Source organism: Apium graveolens, chromosome 1, assembly GCF_009905375.1.
Source record: "Apium graveolens cultivar Ventura chromosome 1, ASM990537v1, whole genome shotgun sequence".
NCBI classification, from domain to species: Eukaryota; Viridiplantae; Streptophyta; class Magnoliopsida; order Apiales; family Apiaceae; genus Apium; species Apium graveolens.
Window position 1 is genome coordinate 90,186,686 of NC_133647.1, and position 18,607 is coordinate 90,205,292.

The 18,607-nt window shown below is 35.9% G+C and overlaps 1 non-coding gene across 1 annotated transcript; it reads left to right on the forward strand.

Annotated features, from left to right (window-relative positions):
• The first annotated feature begins 3,408 nt into the window (after positions 1-3,408).
• Positions 3,409-3,515, forward strand: LOC141682505 (small nucleolar RNA R71). Its single transcript, XR_012559803.1, has one exon. It is a non-coding gene; the product is annotated as a small nucleolar RNA R71 (small nucleolar RNA).
• The last annotated feature ends 15,092 nt before the right edge of the window (positions 3,516-18,607 follow it).

An 18,607-nucleotide genomic window follows, 5' to 3' on the forward strand; every position in this document is an offset into this window, starting at 1 on the left:
TGGGTTATTTAATATCCATTTCAAGTATGAGTTTTAAAACTTCTACTTCAATTATTTTTATAAAGATTATTCTTTATGGGAATATTATTTAAATGATAATATCAGATATTTTCTAATATATCGGGACTGATTTATTTCATTAAATCAGCATTACTCCAAACATTCTTAAAAATATTTTTGAGTCTTCAAAATGATTTTAAAATTTAGAGCGGATCCCAAAAAACTCGTTTTCAAATTTAAGATCTTCCTTTGGAAGGAGACTTGAATATTCGCTCAAAAATCTTAGGGATCCGGCTCTATGGTGTATTTTATATTCGCAATGAGGTTGCTGTTTTGAGAAAACAATTTGATTACTTGCCCAATGTTCGGGAAGTAAGTCCATCTAATTGAGTCGGCATAAGCGACAGGACGGGGTACGGTCTATGAAGGTGTAAGAGGCTGGGTGACAGTCCATCCACGCGTGAGTGGCCGTGTAACGGTCTAGCACGAGGTCCCAATGCGGCCAGGGTGATGACCGGCGAGGAATTCATCCATCTATAGTAGAAAAGGTTACTTATTGGTATCTTTGCCCGATCAGCAAGATATCGGGTTTATGCCAAAATTCTTTTCTTTCAGAATTCATTGGATATTGCAACTCTATTCATACTTTACATGACAGAGGTTTTCAGGAAATATATGGGAGATATATATGAATATATATATATATATATCGGGACTTAATGAAGTATCTCGTAACTTCATTTCATTCAATGATATTTCAAAGATTGAATCTATTCAAGTCTTATCTTGTAGTCTCATCAGTGTGATGAACTTTTGAAACTGATGATACCTTGAACGATGGTAGTTCAAGTAGTATCCGGAAAAGATATAAGTATATTAGAGTATCTTGTAACTTCATCTTTTCAACTTATATCTGGTTAATGATTATCTTATGCATGACAAAGATTTTCACAAAAATGTTGAGACAAGGCTAGATATATGAGATCACCTTGCAACGATATTTTTATACAGTTATAAACTGGAACTCTGTGTATATTATACATGTCAGAGGATTTCAAAGATTATGAAAAGTATATATACTTATATACTGAATATTTTGCGACTTGGTCGCGTTAAGATATCAACTTGGTTCAATTCTTCTTGACCAAGACTTTCATGAATACTATGAGAATGCTCATATATTGTTAATCATTATACATATTATTTTGGTGGGCTTGTTGCTCACCCTTGCTTTGTTCTTTCATCACACAACAACAGATAGACAAGATGAACATGATCAAGCTCCCAATTTACGAGCGGATAGGAAACGTTCCGCAGTTTCTTATAGGCGTTGATGCCGCTGTAGCTGAGGTAGAAATTACCAATAGGCTAGGCTTTCAACTTTTGTCGTGTCAGACTTATGTATATTTATGAATTGTAATAATGGCAAAGAAATGTAAATTTATTCAGAAACCCTTTTAAGGTGTAACGGTTTATAATTGTGTAATAAAATGACTTGTGTTATTTTTGGTATTCATCTATGAGACTATAACTTGTGGTGTGTGTGTGTGTATTGTGGGGTCACAGTACGCAGTAGTTGGTTGTTTATTAAGATTAAGTGTTATTAAGGGAAATGGAACTCGTGACAACCCGGATCCCCGACCCCAGATGTGGGGGTGTTACAAGAATTGAATCGGGCATTATAACGTTACTCCGGTGAGAAGTTGAACGGATATACAAATAGCTTGAGCTTCTCTGTAAATCAATGCTGCCATTTTCACTTCTCTTTTGGGAGAGAAGATGAACAGTAAATGATTCAGAATGAATGGCTGATTATTTTCTGCTGCAAAGTGTAGACTTTATCAATAAAATGTGTGGTTGAGGTTTCTTTGGCGACCAACTTTCTGTGGCGACAAGGAGTACTCTGTGGTGATCACTGGAGGTACAATTGATTTGTGTGGTGACATAACCTTTGTGGCGACAGGGGGAGGGAGGCTCTTTGTGTGGCGACAGGTTTAAGTGCATGTACCTGTACTTAACAAAACAATAGCCAACTAAAACCAACATGTACAATTATGTACACGTTTGGTTCCTTTGATTTCCTTTTTTTTATTCTTTTGATTTTCATTTTTCTTTTTCCTTTTTTTTGTTTCCTTTTTCTTTTTGTTTTTTCTTTTTCTTTTTGTTTTTTCTTTTCTTTTTCCTTTCCTTTTTTTGTTTTTATTTTTAAGTTTAAATTGTAATTAAATTAATTTATAAAATAAACTAAAACATAACTTATATAAATAAACTAATTTAGATTTATAAAATAAACTTATTTAAAGTTTATAAGATAAATCATTTTAAGTTTATTAAATAAATTATATTAAATTCCATTAAATAATTTATTTAATTTAACAATTAAAATTTGAGTTTCGCTAGTCCCCTGAGCTATTTAGCTGTATACCCCGCGCACCTCTTCTCATACTTTAACATATAAATGTTCAATCCAAGTACGTTCCTCAACTTAACAATTCTTCTATAAATAATACTCAGATTCCTTTCAAGAGCTGTTGACGCTTAGTGCAACTAATCTGGTTCACAGACGACTAACCCCGATTCAGGTCTTCGTATTATAGCCTTGATTACATTGTTAAGCTTGCCTCAACTTTATTGCTTCGAACACTGACTGTCAATAAACAATTGTACTTTCACTGGAATCCTTTCTGGTACTTTAGACAACGTCTTCATTAACCTCTATCTATACCATGTCTTCAATTCTTCAGATTCCTATGCTTCGAACACTGTCTATCTTCAATCAATGCCAATACACTGAAATCTTCCGGTAGCACTTGTATACTGAATCTTCAACATTTCTGAAACCCTGAAAGTCTTTAACATTTGTTCTTCACTGAGGCATGATCATATTAATGAACTTCTTTCAGTGACCTGTAGACAGACTTCAGGCTTTCTTCTAATCTTCTGATTCTTTGTATTTGTCTTGTCTTCATTCTTCCTGATTTCTTGTGTAGACGTAGTATTATTAACATGTCATGTTCTAGTGTTGTTATTGTGTTGAGTTATCACGTAACTGTTCATATAACTACGTAGTCTCACCAACACTCCGTCGCATGCGAACCTGCACATAACTCACAAACACCGGTTATCTGATTAACACCTAAGTTAGCCAGAGAATCGATCTTCATAGAAAATTCCTTTAGTTGAGCAGTGATAGCCATAGCAGTATCCACCTCAAGAACTCCTGCTACCTTGCTCTGTGACAATCTTTGGGCTGGATACTGATATTCATTAGCAGCCATCAGTTCAATTAGATCATAAGCTTCCTCGTAGCTCTTTGCCCATAATGCTCCGCCTGACACTGCATCGAGCATGGGTCTGGACTGTGCTCCCAACCCATTGTAAAAACAATTGATGATCATCCAATCAGGCATTCCATGATGAGGACACTTCCTAAGCATCTCCTTGTAGCGCTCCCAAGCTTCACATAGCGATTCTCCCGTTTGCTGCGCAAATTGAGTAATGGCATTCCTGAGTGCATTTGTCTTCGCCATATAGAAGAATTTAGTAAGAAACTTCTGAGCAAGATCTTCCCAAGTAGTAATCGAACCAGTTGATGGAGAGTGTAACCAGCTCTTAGCCTTGTCCCTCAGAGATAATGGGAACAGTCTCAGCTTCACAGCATCTTCAGAAACACCGTTGAACTTGAAGGTGTCGCAGATCTCAATGAAATCCATAATGTGCATATTGGGATCTTCAGTTGGAGAACCCCCAAACTGGATTGAATTCTGCACCCATTGAATTATGTCAGGCTTGATCTCAAAGGTATTAGCTGTGATAGCTGGACGAACAATGCTAGATTGAATGTCATTGATCTTGGGTTGAGAAAAATCCATCAAGGCTTTCGTTCGTGCTGCTGGATCTCCCATTGTACTGAGTACCTGAAACACAAACAAATAAACCGTGAGAGTAAGAGTCCAAGTCAGTGAACTTTAACGACCACTGATGACAAGCACATAAACTAAAAATTAACACCGAGTCCCCGGCAGCGGCGCAAAAAACTTGTTAGGGTGAAAACACGCGCTAAAATACATGCAAGTATACGCGATCACAAGTAGTATAAGATATAAATCAGATGCATTCCCACAAAGACTGGTTTAGGTTAACTTCAATTTATGCACCTATGCAACAATGTATGGTTATCGCTCAATGCTAAGAAAAATAACAAATTGGGTTTTTATTAAACTAAGAGATTATACTAAATAACATCAACTAAGAGAATTGAGGTTGAATTACTATATATGACAAACATGGGATTCTAACTTCATTAAATACTTCATTCAATAGCCTTATTGTTCTTAACCTTAGCATGTAATGGTGATGACACTAATCAGATAACACGAAACTAGTAAACGTCAACTTTCGTTGTACGAATACCCTACTACCAAGCATCCACAAAAGAGATAGAAGTTGAATATACACCAATTATGCTTAGTCCTTATATGTCTACAAGAATTGAAAACATAACGATTTAATGCGCAAGTTATCTATCATGATTACATAGGGCAAGTAAGATGGTTAAAATTACCTAAGAATCATGCATAACAAATACATGAACCTATGCTAGCATGGCAAGTTCTAAACCTCTATATTCACTGTCGCTTCAATAGAGATTAACGCGCTATCTTATATGTTAGCTACTCACATAAGACGAATAAGCACAACCAATACTAGGATATCAATCAATCACCACACACCAAGATATCGAAATAAATTAATTATTGAAATCCATAAGTAAATCCGCTAGAATCCCATGATAACGATTAGCCCATAATTGAACTCATCGTCATAATGGGTTCCAATGAAAGCATGGTATAAAACAAGGTCTTAATAAACTGGATAATAATCAAAGTACGAATAAAAAAGGTCTAGGTTCAACAAGAATGAAAACGAGCATCCAAAGTTATAACTATTTTCAAAGAATCACAAGTAGAAAACAAGATCTTTTTTTTTCGGAGTTGTTTTGTGCTTCTAGGTCTTCTCCTTGATCTCCCAATCTTCCCGGATGATTAAGACCCTTTTTTTAAGTATATATAAGCCCATATTGGACCTGGACCCTTAAAATCGTCAAATTCTACTCAAAAAAGGCTTTTTCAGCGAAATCAGCGAAGTCAGTCGCGCATCAGCAAACGGCCGCGTGCGGGTCGGAGGCAGATGTGTGTCAGCAGGCGGTCGCGTGCACTTCTGACACGGCCGCGTGCAGCCTTTCTGGAAAATTCTGATGAATCTTATTTTGGCCATAACTTGAGTTCTACTCGTCAGAATTAGGCGATTCAACTGCCTACGCGAAGCTAACGAGATTCTCTATAACTTGACAATGGCCTTGGCTTCCAAATCTGATCATTTTTCATCATATTTCCTTTAAAAGCTTCTCTCTTCATTTAACTTATACCTGAAATGCAATAACATAAAAATACATCAAAATACCAACAACTTGAGTCCAAAACACCAATTTAAACTTGTAATAAAGCGTTCCAAGTGGATATAAAATCCACTTATCAATGTTAATTCACCTTTTTATATGTGAAATTGATATAAGACAGAACTAAAAAGAATCAAAAGTATGTAGAGAACCGAGTTCTTATAATTCTAAAAGACTTCTCGATAAGTCATTTTGAGACTTTTTGACAGAGTTCTCGATAAGTCTTGTTCCATGACTTCTCGAAGGAATTCTCGACAAGCCTCGTTATGACTTCTTGATAAGTCTAAATGACTTCTCGACAAGTCACATTAAGACTTCTCGATAGAGTTCCGATAAGTCTATTTCATGACTTCTCGATGGACTTCTCGACAAGCCTTTTTGTGACTTCTCGATAAGTATTTGAGAGATATCGATAAATGTATATCTTTATGGAGTTCTTTGCAAATATAAATTTTATACTTATCAATAGCTCAGAACATAGATAATTTAATTCTATAAATTATTTTAGTAAAATACTTTTGACACAAAATCAATTCTAATTTCATATTGATTTATTCAATAAAAATTAGAATAATTTAGTCCAATCGGGATAAAGTGGGTATTTATATTACATCTCGATAAGTCATTATCTAGTTCTCGATATGAGTTTACAATTCACGTGAATTCTCGATAAGAAAATCTGAACCATTTATTCCTACTTCTCGACAAGTCACTTTATTTTTCTATAAATACCCAGACATCTCGACATAACCCCTCTTTACGCTTTCGAGATCTCAATTGACCTAGCTTTTGCAAATCTTCACCATTCTCTCTCATTTCAAGTTCTTTCTCCCTCAAATTTCTTACCTATTCAAATTCATACCTGCTTTCCCTGAATTGAACAGTTTTCAATGGACCTAGATTTTCTTACCTATTCAAATTCATACACTCACAATGGCTGCAAATAATGTTAGAGTTGTTATTCCAAAGGAGGGTACCAACTACCTAGCTTTCACTGATGTTAACCAAGCTCCTGATAGTTTTAAGAGTTTTGTTAAGTTTTTGTCTGAGTCCTATCTTGCAGGTGCTTAGACTGCTAATCCTATCCAGTACCTGGACGTGCTTAATGAGTTTGGAACTCAGCTGTGGTCAACAATGTTGTGCATGACAATCAAACAGTGTCTTTAGTGGTAAAATGCTCAATTCAGGGAAAATAGGTGGAATTTGATGTCAATGATGTCAACGAAGCATCGTGCATCCCTACAGATAGAATGGTGGAGGTACCCACTCAACAGGAGCTAGCTGAGTTTATGGATTTCATAAACTACAGTGAGAAGATCAACCTTGCCATCTTGAACAAGAAGCATCTCAGGAGGGAATGGTCTTTTCTATTTGACTCAATTATTAGAGCCTTCATCTATAGGAAGACTGAGTATGACAATAAATACAGTGTGGTCCAAAAACTAGTGTTCTCCATGGCTTACAACAAGCACCTTAATATGGGGCTATTAATCCTGGAAGAACTCAACACCAGATTCACAATGCCATTGGCCAACGTAGGTAAGGAAATTTTCTTTCCTATGTTTATTATGTCTACTTTAAATTATAAAGTTGCAGACATACATTTACTTGATGGTATTGATAGAACTAAAATAGACAACTGTAAATACGTGTCCAAATTTTATTTGGCTCACTAATTACAAAGAATAAGGTGTAGGTAGGTCTAAATCTCACTGACTTCATGTTGGAGAGATTTAGAACCTATCATTACCATATGCCTGATATGAGGTCTAGTGCCATACCTAGTACAATTAAGGCTCTTGTACTTGTGGAAATACAAAGACAGGATAACCAATAGGGGCCTTCCATAACTGAGACCACTTCTTCATTACCATTAGAAGCTAGGAAACCAACCACTTTATCCTCCCAATAGGATGGAGTGAGTAAAAAAAAGAGAAAGAATGCTCCTTTGACTGTAATTTCTGAGAGTGGTGAGGTCCAAACACAACTAGAGTCCAACCTGGTCAGAAAGCCAAAGAAGAAAAATGATGCAATTGTAATAGATGTAAATAAAATGACTCTAGAGACATCTTCTCAACAAGGTGTCTATATTGAATCAAGAATTCTCCCAAATATAATCTGTAGAGAGTCTGCACCCCAACTTGAGCACTCTCAAGTTGGTGAAAGAAGGAATTTGGTTGGCACACACAAAGAGAGCACATCAATTAAAACTCCCTCATTTACTCCGGGGGTTGTCAACACTCAATTTTGATCTCACAAATTTTTGTCTTTCTACGAAAAACTTGAATCCTCATCTCAAGTTTTGCCAAAATCAAGTGACACGTTTCATGAAACTGTGATCACCACCCAGACACTACATTCAGTTGGTGAGAGGCTACATGCTGGGTAGACCATGATGACACCAAGACAAATACAAGGGTTTCATCAGTTTAAACTGAAGACCCTGTGAAAGACATTCTAGCACCTTCATGTGCTAATTAATCTTCACATATTGACAGGTTTGAAAGTAGTACTCTTGAGGGGGAGCTATCTAAATCCTCTCCAATTCAATTGGAGGTTCCTCTAGCAGGGACAACTCCCCTCAAAACCCTAGCTGAAATTGCACTGTCAATTGAAGCTAGAGTACAATTGGCAATGATCCAGCTATTGGGGAGGCAAGTATAGCACATTCAAGTTCCAGTTCTTTGCAAGAAGAAGAAGGGTTTGAGACCATGGTACATGACAGTAACCTGGTCAAATCCCCTCAAATTCAAATGGAGGTTCCCATTATTGGTGAACAACACACTGTCACATCCACAGTTCCAACTGTGAGTACAACTGTGACTTCTGTCATAGGTGAAGTTTCTACCTCCATACCCTGTACCTCAAACACATCTCACCAAACACCAAACCTTAACACTTCAAATCAACCATCCACCTCACACTTAATCTCTCAATGGCTACATGATGCAGAAACTTAACCAACAACAATGGATGATCTTCTAGTATACCAGTTAGCAGGATTGGACAACATTACTCAACAGCTACTCACAACAGACATGTCAAATCAGGATTATCAAGCCATCTTACTGTCATACAAGGAAGAAGTTGAAGCTCGACAGACCAAGATAGCTAATGAAGCTGAACATGATGGGAATGTTGATGCCTGACTATCTAAGGATTTTAGTATTACCATGGATAAGGCCTTGGCTAGATTCAGGGAGGAATACATCACTATCTTAAGTAGCAATAGCAAGGCCCTCACTCTATAGGAGGTGTATGATGCTATCACAGAGGTCTACAAGGCACAGCTAAAGGCTTTCCATTTCATTGGTAAAGTTTTGGAACAAACTCTGGGTAGACATCAAGAAAAGATTAAAAAGATGTTTATGGACAAGATTGATACACTTTTGCCATCTCAGGTTGAGATCAAGAATAAATTCAACAAGTATGCAAAAAGATGGCCAATTTAAATTTAATTGGTATAGAGACTAACATCAAGAATCTAAGGAAATCATTTATTGCCTTGCATGAAGTTGTCCAACAACAAATCACTAACAACAATGACACAAAGGTCAAGTTGGAGCAATTTCATCAAGCAAGATATGAACCTTTAGCCTTATTGATGGAGGAAATAAAAAATTCAGTTCAAGCCACTTTTGGGACATCTCTCTCTCACAGCTCACAATCCATCCCATCCACCTCCACCAACCTACAGATACATTATCTACAAACTCAAGTCTCCTTTCTTCAATATTCAAATGATTCTCGCCCAGCTCAAGTCAGTGCTCTCACTACTTTGGTGCAATCTCAACAACATGACATTAAGTCCTTAGTAGACTCCCATAAGCATCTTCAAATGCAAAACTCAATTTCTTTGGGAGCTATTATGGGAGCCTTAATATGCCTTTTCCAGAACCTACTCATTTAGTAAGATCCAAGATCCCTTTACCTTCAATCAGTTTTCCTGCTAACCAGACTAAGGGGGAGATGGAGACCAAGCCAAAATCAACAAGCCAAACCACTCATGATGTTGGTAAAAACAGATTTCAGATAGCTGCATGATGACCTTGCCTTGACAAGGAGTTCAATGAATTACTTACAACACTGAGAGTCTCTCTAAACAACAACTATATCACATATAAAAGGGTTTTTCTAAAAAATATAACATTTCTGAGAGTGGTGTTAGTGACAAATGGCAATTTCAGAGAAAAGAGAATTATAGCCATGTCAATGATGGTGGTGTAGACAGATGTTTGTAAGTGTCTCTCCCAAATCTTCAATCCAAGAAAGCATCTGAGCTGGATGTCATCATTGAGAAAGTCAACATGGTGATTCCAGAGGACACTCAATTACTTGAAGAGCTTAAAAGGCACAAATTGTTGCATTTCCCGAAGCCTATCTTGAACCAAGTAAGGGGGTGGCCTAGATTTGTTCTTTAACCAGAAAATGCAAACAACTCATGATCCCTAAATACTGTGTTATGGGAAAGTTAAGATTGATCATGACATTGGAGACTGACTTAAGGACAAAGACGAGGAAGATTGTTGAAGATGAAGAAATTATCAAGATTCCGAGAACATATTTCACAAATGCTGAAACTATGCTGCCTAAAACTCAAATTAACACTAAAGATGACTTGGATGATGATGAGCAGAAGAAAGATGATCAAAAATCTTTTGGCTCAAATCCAAGTTAGTCTAGCAGAATAGTTGGTAGCAAGGTGGTGGAGAAGAAGAAAGAGAAAGAAGAAAAGAAAGAAAAGGATGAAAACAAAAAAAGGAGAAAGGATGGAGAAGAAGGAACAAAATAGAAGAAAGTCCAAGAAATCCAAATCACTCAAACTTAAACCCTCAAACCTACCAAATCAAACACTCAACAACCCCCAACCCCAAAGCCTTAATATCTTTTGAAACAAACTGCAAATTCCTTACTCAAAATACTAATCACATCCAGCCATGTCACCTTAAAGAAAATCTCAAACCTACCTTCATTCAAGCCTCCAACCAACACTCACTTCAAGACTGTTGGAAGAAAACCAGAGAAAATACAAGCTAATGTTGGTGCTATCTAGAACTTCTTTAATCAAGATGATTTTCTACCATTAAATGGGAGCATAACAAATGATGACTATCACCAACAACTAGCTGAGGAGATGATCAAAGTTTGGGTTATTTCTCTGAGAGAAGTCAGAATCTACTACTTGGATGGCTCTTTCATTTTGCTGAGTAGGGTAGTAATGGAAACTTTTTCAACCGCAAAATTGAAGAGAGTGATAAGCTTGATGAAGGATAAGGATACTAACACTAGAATGTGGAAGGCTGTGATGTCTGAAAGGCTGAGAGAAAGGGAAGAAAGGCATGCAAGGATAAAGGCTGAGAGGAAAGAAAGGGAAAGGCAATATGTCAAGGAGATTGAAATGTTTGAACAAAGATCAAATGAACTCAAGGCAAGGGGGTTGAGTAGAATTTCAAAAGATGGACACTTTCTGAACTTTGTAGTTGGCAGATTTTCAAGATTTAGGGTTAATTACCTCAATAGTTACTCACTAGAAGAATGGCTCAGACTGGTGGAAGCCTTAAGAGGGACATAAATTATTGAAGAACTTCAAGTGCTAGTAAATCTTAAGGATCTCATTAGGAAAGAACCAGGTTATGAGAAATTCACCTGATGTTTGTAATTCTTAAACAGATGTAATTGATCAATATATAAATAGTGTAATTTTTATTTAAATCTGTTAATTTATTGTATTTGATTTTAGCTTGGGGTTAGTCTTGTTATCAGGCATGAATTTGTGATAAACAATATTCTCACAAATTGGGGGAGATTATTGTGCAAGACATGCCTGTATAATAACAAGACTAAGTCACATTGACAACCCTAAGATCAAGTTGTTTGATAATCAATTCTATATTCTGTAATTGTATTCCTTGAGTTTGTAAAAATATTTAGTATATTAGACTGGGGGATTTTTCTGTAAACAGTTTCAAGCTAAAGAATAAACTGTGGAAGAAGATCAAGCCATGATCATGCCTAAGAGAAAAGATGTAGAAGCTTGGAGTTGAATAATGTTGTTCTATGAAAAATGTTTTAAGTAAATATATCGACAAGTCATAGATCAAGGCATATCGACAAGTCATTCAAGAAGTCCAAAATGACTTGTAGAGAAGTCCAAAATGACTTATAGAGAAGTCTTAGAGATATCGACAAGTCAAATGCATGTAGAGATCTTAGAGATATCGACAAGCCAAATGAAGATGTAGAGAACTAGAGATATCGACAAGTCAATTATGCGTATAGAGATCTCAGAGATATTGACAAGTTAAATTCTTCATGTAGAGAACTCGAGATGTTGACAAGTCAAAAGCTTTTATCGAGAACTGGAAGATGTCAACAAGTCATTCTACATATTGAGAACTAGAGACCTCAATAAGTCATTAACATATATCGAGAACTCGGACACCGTGATAAGTCATTAACATATGTCGAGAACTTAGACATATCGATAAGTCACTTTAGTTATCGAGATGTCACTTCTCTACAGAACCAACAGTTGGAGATATCGACACACTATCTTAAATTTAGTCTACAAACAAGTTCAAGATTCAATATTATCAGTCAACAAATAATTCATTCACTGAATTGGAAAGTCTACAAAGTAGCTTGAAGAATACAAGATCAAGGGCTAAGATTAACTGGACAAAGGGTGGTCACAGACCTGCAAGATTCTTAACAGATTTACTAACACCCGAAAAGGTAATAGACAAGGTTACTTTAGAAATTGGTTTATTACATTTTATTGCAAATTTTGTAAACCTGTGCTGTGAGTCTATAAAGCAAGCACGGGTCCTTAGTTCAAAAGTAATAAACATATCTTGATTTTCTTGTATTCTCTCAAGATAGAAGCTGAGTTCTTATTTTTCTTAAGAAAACAGATTTGTAGCAAGACAAACTTGATTAATACAATTAAGTGAGTTTTTGATAGATTGTGTTTGTGTGAATTCTTTTAAACATAATATCTACACCCTAAAACTGCTTTGTTCAAACCATAATCCATAAAGCTTAAAACCAAGAAAAATCCAAGAAACACATTCACCCCCTGTGTTACATTTAATAGCATTCAATATCTAACATGATTTTCCCGTCTGATTCCTCCAGGAATAAAATTCATTTTCCATAACACCTTACTTCATCAATTTTATTACATTTGTAGTCTTCTTTTCTGTTAGGAAAATATGTTCTTATCTTTTCCTTTTCTTCAAGATTTTCAAGATTTGTAATACGCCATCTCTCCCTTCTAGAACTTCGGAGCATATTATTAAACTCATCATTAGCCTTGTTCAATATTTACTTGATTCTTGCTTTTTCTCTTCTTTCTTCTCCATTAATTTCAAAATTATGAAAATCAACAAAGATAGAAAAGATTTGAATATTCAACTGATTCAGGCATTCTTGATCTTCATCTCTATCAACATCAGGATTTGCAGCATTTGACCTCATATCAGTATCAAGAATTGAACTGTCAGGATTGACTGTGTCAAGAATTCCCGTGTTAGGATTAGTATTGTTAGAAGTGCAGTAATTTGAAGTTGCCTTGATCTTCTAATCAATGGAATTTCAGGTTCCTCAACAGATAAATCTATATTAGGAGTCACTAGTCTTATTGCATATGTCCTTGGCTCAGGATTTAAAAATTGTGGGTCAATGAGAATTTTTGGAGCCTGAGACTGAGATGTCTCAGAAATTTCTTCAATCCTAACACCACTTGACCTTTTCCTTCTTTCAGAAGGAACAATGACTTGATCTATTGGAAGACCTTCCTCTTATTCCTCTTCTAGAAGTTCTAGGTCCTCTAGCCCTTCCTCTTCCTCGATAGGGACCTTCATTAACACTTTGAAGCTATTTGAGAATTTCTTCCTATTGCCTTAGTATTTCTTCCTCTAACATATCAGGAAATTATTCACTTAAGTGAGTGAGTGTTTCTCTATCAAATAAATCTTCAACTCTTTTGTCCTTGTAGTAGAGTGTAACAATCTCACCCTTTCTTGTTCTGTAAGATCTGTACACCTTCTGTGCATTTTCAGGATTATCAATAATCACTTCATTTTTTTCAGGAATTAGAGACAAAGTTTTTTTTTCCATCAGTATTTGAGAATAAGTTACTGATTCAGTTCTCACAGTCTTAGTACCATCAGAAGAAACATGAGTGGACTGTGTGGTTTTTGTTTGAGTTCTAATTCCATCTCTTGATTGTACCACAACAATATTAGAGGTCCCTATGCCTTGATTTCAACCATCATCATCAGGATTTGCATCATCTTTCCTCAATACTGATTCAGGTACACATTTTGTCTGAGTTACTATCTCCCCCTTTTTAGCATCAAGACCCTGTAACAAGGAGAAAATAGAATCCAGTTTTTGATTTGTAGTTGGTTGAGTAGATTCAATAGCACTCAACCTTTCATTCATCAATTCTTGATTGGACTCAACATTCATCATCCTTTTAACCAGTCCATTATGCTTGTTAGTGCCTTTAATAGTAACTGATAGGTCAGCAACTTCCTCTTTCAAATCAGAATTTGAATCTTTGAGAGCAGAAAGAGAAGAATGCATTCATTTTACAAAAACTGCAGTAGCTTTGACAAAAGTTTTTATCTCAGGATTATCAATGGTATTTACAACATGATCTACCAGGATGTGAGCAACATCATAAGAAATTCTTTCACTAGCAAGTCTCCATGAATGATCCCATTCATGAGCTCTATGATCATCATGAGCAGTATGGACTGATGAAGATCCATATGTAGAATGTCTGGAAGCCTCCAAGATAGCTTTACATTGACCTCCATCAGGATCATCATCATTGTTAGTGGTAAACTCATCAGGAATATCATGATCATCAGGAGTTTGATCTTCAACAATGCTTTTGAGCTTCTGATCAGCTTTTGATTTTTGGAAGACCAGTGTCTTGAGAAAGGCCTAAAATAAAAGAACCAGTAATATCTAAATCTCTCTGTTCTTTTCAAGTGATCTCATCACCTCTCACACATATATTACTTTCAATATTAATATTTTGCTTGCTCTTTACTCTCAAGTCCACCTCTCCTTTTGGCAGTACAGAAGACTACCTCTCATTGATTTGACCTTTCACTAATTAATTTTTCTCATTCTCACTAAAAATTCTCAAATCACTCACAAGAGAAGAAATAAAAGATGGATGAGAAGAGAGGTATGCGGTCATATAAATAGAGGTATTCTCATATAAAGGTCTATTTATAGCCATACTAACAGATAAAGTAAAAGTTTGACTAGAAATTGTACCTTGTGTGTCTGATTCCAAAGGCATAGCAGAAAGATGAGTCACCAGGATAGTTCCAATATTCTTTGCAGCCACTATGTCAACATCAGGATCAGGAATTGTAGCATCAGGATTTGCTGAATCAGGATCAGGATGAACAACGTCAGGAATTGACCTGAAATCAGGAATTGCATCTTGGTCTGCATCAATACTTTGAACTGATGATTCTTGTGTGACCTGAGGCTTTGAAGCTTCTTCAACCCTTTGAGTTGGAGGTTCTTGTGGGCTTCCCTCAAATATTGGATCATTAATAACTGCATTCACCTTGGCCAAATGCTCCTGATGAGCTTCCTTTTATTGCTCATGTGCTATAACCTCAATTTTCACAAAATCAGGACCACCTTGAGCAGTGTCAGGAATTTTCCTTTGAATAAGTGTGGTTGCACTCTCACTTTGAGAGTGGTTCTTGGGTGATTGGAGCTTGAATAGCTGCTGATTCTCTTTAAAAAATCAGGTTCTTGTGTGACGTGTTCTTTCGGTGGACACTAAAACTTTAGTTTCTTCCTCATAAATACTGCTTTATCCTCAGCTTTTCTCTTCTCCAAAGTATCAAGACCGACCTCTTTTTCCAGTTGAGCCATTCTCTCAACAGAAACTTTAATAAACTTGGCTGGAGAGGTGTCAGGAAGAGATATATTATTAGGAATCGTAATCATTGTTTCAGGAAAATCAATTTTCTCACTGTCAGGATACAGACCGGATTGATCAGGAGTAGCATGAAGCTTTGTCTACATCTTGACTTTTTCTTGTTGAGCTTGAAGCTTGTCAACCAACTTTACCAACTTTCTTTTCTTTTTCTGACTAACACCATCTTCAACGACACTTTCATCTCTTTTATTATCACCAGAAAGTTTGAAAACTAATGGAACATCATCGGCATCATGAGAACCTGATTCTAAAATAACATTGCTTCTGCCTGTTCTTTCTTTCCTTTTCTTTTCCTCAGCAAATTCCTGTCTCAGTCTTTTGCCTTTTGGAATATGTTTCTTAGAGCCAATCACTCTCCTTTCTCCACCTTTTTCCTTCTTTTATGTGGGTGAATTTGTAGCAACCGTTGAACCTGATTGGCCACCTGACACATCAGTTCTAGCTGGTTGTTGAGATTTTACAACTGATTCTTGTTGGAAAAAATCAGAGGTGGTTATGTGTTTGGATTGATGTTTAATAAGTTGTCTCATGTTCCATAGCATCAAGATTTGATACAGTGTATCTATATGGCAAAACCCTGTGCTAGAATTACCACATCTCAGTTGGTAATGCAGCCCTTCCCTGAAACTTGTTCTTTCTCTTAGCAAGATAAGTCAAAGATTTTGAGGTGATTTGAAAAATTAAAACTAATTCATCTTTTTTAAAAGTAACATCAGGCAATAAATAAGTGAAAATTAATTGCAAGAATCTAGTATAACCTATGACACCATCTTTGTCACCTAACCTAGCTATCAATAATTGGAATATTGTATTTCCAAAATTAAACACATGATTAAAATTAAAGAATAATCCAATTACAAGGAAATTAATGACAATGCATTAAAATTGGATACCTTGTTGAGAAAGCCGCGACTGATGCAATCAAAATAAAAGTTCCATTCTATTTAAAGCTTAGTCTCGAATAGCTCTCTTGTTGAGAATATCCCTTTGCAACAAGTCTAACTTTGTTTCTGATTATGGTGCCATCTGAATTTTTCTTGTTCCTGAAAACCCATTTTGTGCCAACTATTGACTTATTCTTTGATCTTGGTACAAGCTTCCATACTTCATTTATCTCAAATTCATTCAACTCTTCTTGCACATCCGTAATCCAATCAGCATCTTTGAGTGCATATTCTACTTTCTTTGGCTCCTCCTTAGAAGGAAAATTATGATACAAATATTCATGCTCTGTTGCACTCCTAGTTTGAACACCAGCATCATGATCCCCAATTATAAGATCAGGAGTATGATCTTTGTCCATTTAATTGCTCTTAGAAGTTCAGTTCTACTTCCTGATGCTCCCCATGGATTTGATGCATCATTAAAATTATTATCATGTGAAGCTCCCTCTGTGTCATTGCTCTCAGTTCCTGACTATGTAGAGCTTCCATTTGTGAACTGTTCACCAAATTAATCATGATGCTCATTTGAATAATATCCTCCTGATGAACTATCATTTGTTGATTTTGTATGACTTGAAGAATTTCCATCCGACTCAGTATTTACTGACCCATCCCGTTCTCCTAATATATCATCAAGATCTGATTCACTAGAGGTATGACTGGTTGAGTGTTGATGTTGCTCCCCCATAACATATGCATTCTCAATAACTAATTCTAGATCAGGATAATTATTTTAAGGATTTAACATGTCATCAGTATTTGTTGGATCATCAGGATTTGAGTCAATTTCTGATTTTTCCTTTCCATTTGCAAACATTAGTTCTTTGTTATTCCCTAACAATACAACAAGAATTACAGAAGGGGGGGGGGGTTGAATGTAATTCTGGCTTCTTTTTGAGATTTATGAAAAATGGTTCTAACTCAATTTATGTCTAACTGTTTGATTTGTAAGGTGCGGAATACAGAGTTAAGTTAATCAAACATAAAGTAATAAAAACTCAGGTCTTTAAAACTTTCTGGTGGATTTAAATGTATCCACCAAATATATATATATATATATATATATATCAAGAGAACCCTGTGAAGCTTGAATAGCTCACAGCTGCTTTACAAGTGAACAAACAAACTACAGAGAAATTCTTCAGAATACAGCTTACAAATGTTTCTCTGCTAAAAATATATTTGCTTAGTTTGTTAGTTGTAGTTGTTCTACTTGCTACGCTTGGTTTATATATCACCAAGTTTACATAGAATAAGACAAGATAATAAAACAAAACCTATAAAGTCTAACTCCATGCTTCTTAACTACTCTATTGCAGCATCTTTGAAAATCTTCATAACTTGCATGGAAATGGTAATGCTTCTTTGTTCTCATTTTCCTGCTAAACAGGCTGCCACATTCCTTTTGCAAACACTCGATGCATGTGACTGTGTTATCACTATCAACAAATATTTGAATTGGTCATCCGTCGGGTACATGCTTGTTATCCGTCGGGTAGCCTTGTTGATTATCCGTCGGGTAGCTTTGTTGATCATCCGTCGGGTAGCCATTTATCACTTGACTCCATTTCATTTATGCAGAATTACAAGACATCTTATATTTATATTTAATCAACCTATTCTGCACATCTACTAGTAGTCTACATGATTCATAAGCTACTACGGAATCTTATACAAAATTGTTTGTAAAAATGTGCTACATGACTTATTGTTACATAAGCTACTCACCCGGTGGATATCAATTAGTCATCCGTCGAGACTATATTGAATCTCTGTCGGGACTATAATTGATCATCCGTCGGGTGCTACAAAATTCACTAAGTTAAATCTACTAAGGTGTTTTGTTAAGCTTATCATCAAGTACACAACATATTCCTAACAATCTCCCCCAATTTATGTCTACTGGAATTGTAGCCATAAATTAAGAGAAACTTGATGATAACAAAACATCCTAAAGATACAGATTGAAAAATAGTAGATTAAACTAATAAGTGCTGCAAATTGCTGAAAGTTGAACAATGCAAAGTACACAAAGAAATTGCTCACAATTGTTATCAAGATGCTCCTCTAGTCCGAGCAGATAGATCTATTTTCTTGATTGTCTGGATTTCTTCCCAAGCCTTCTGTTGTTTTCTTCAATTTGATTCTGAAGTTGTCTGTGGAATTCTAGTTCATCAGCTTCTGAGAGATTTAGCATTTCTTGCATTTCCAAAAGAGTCT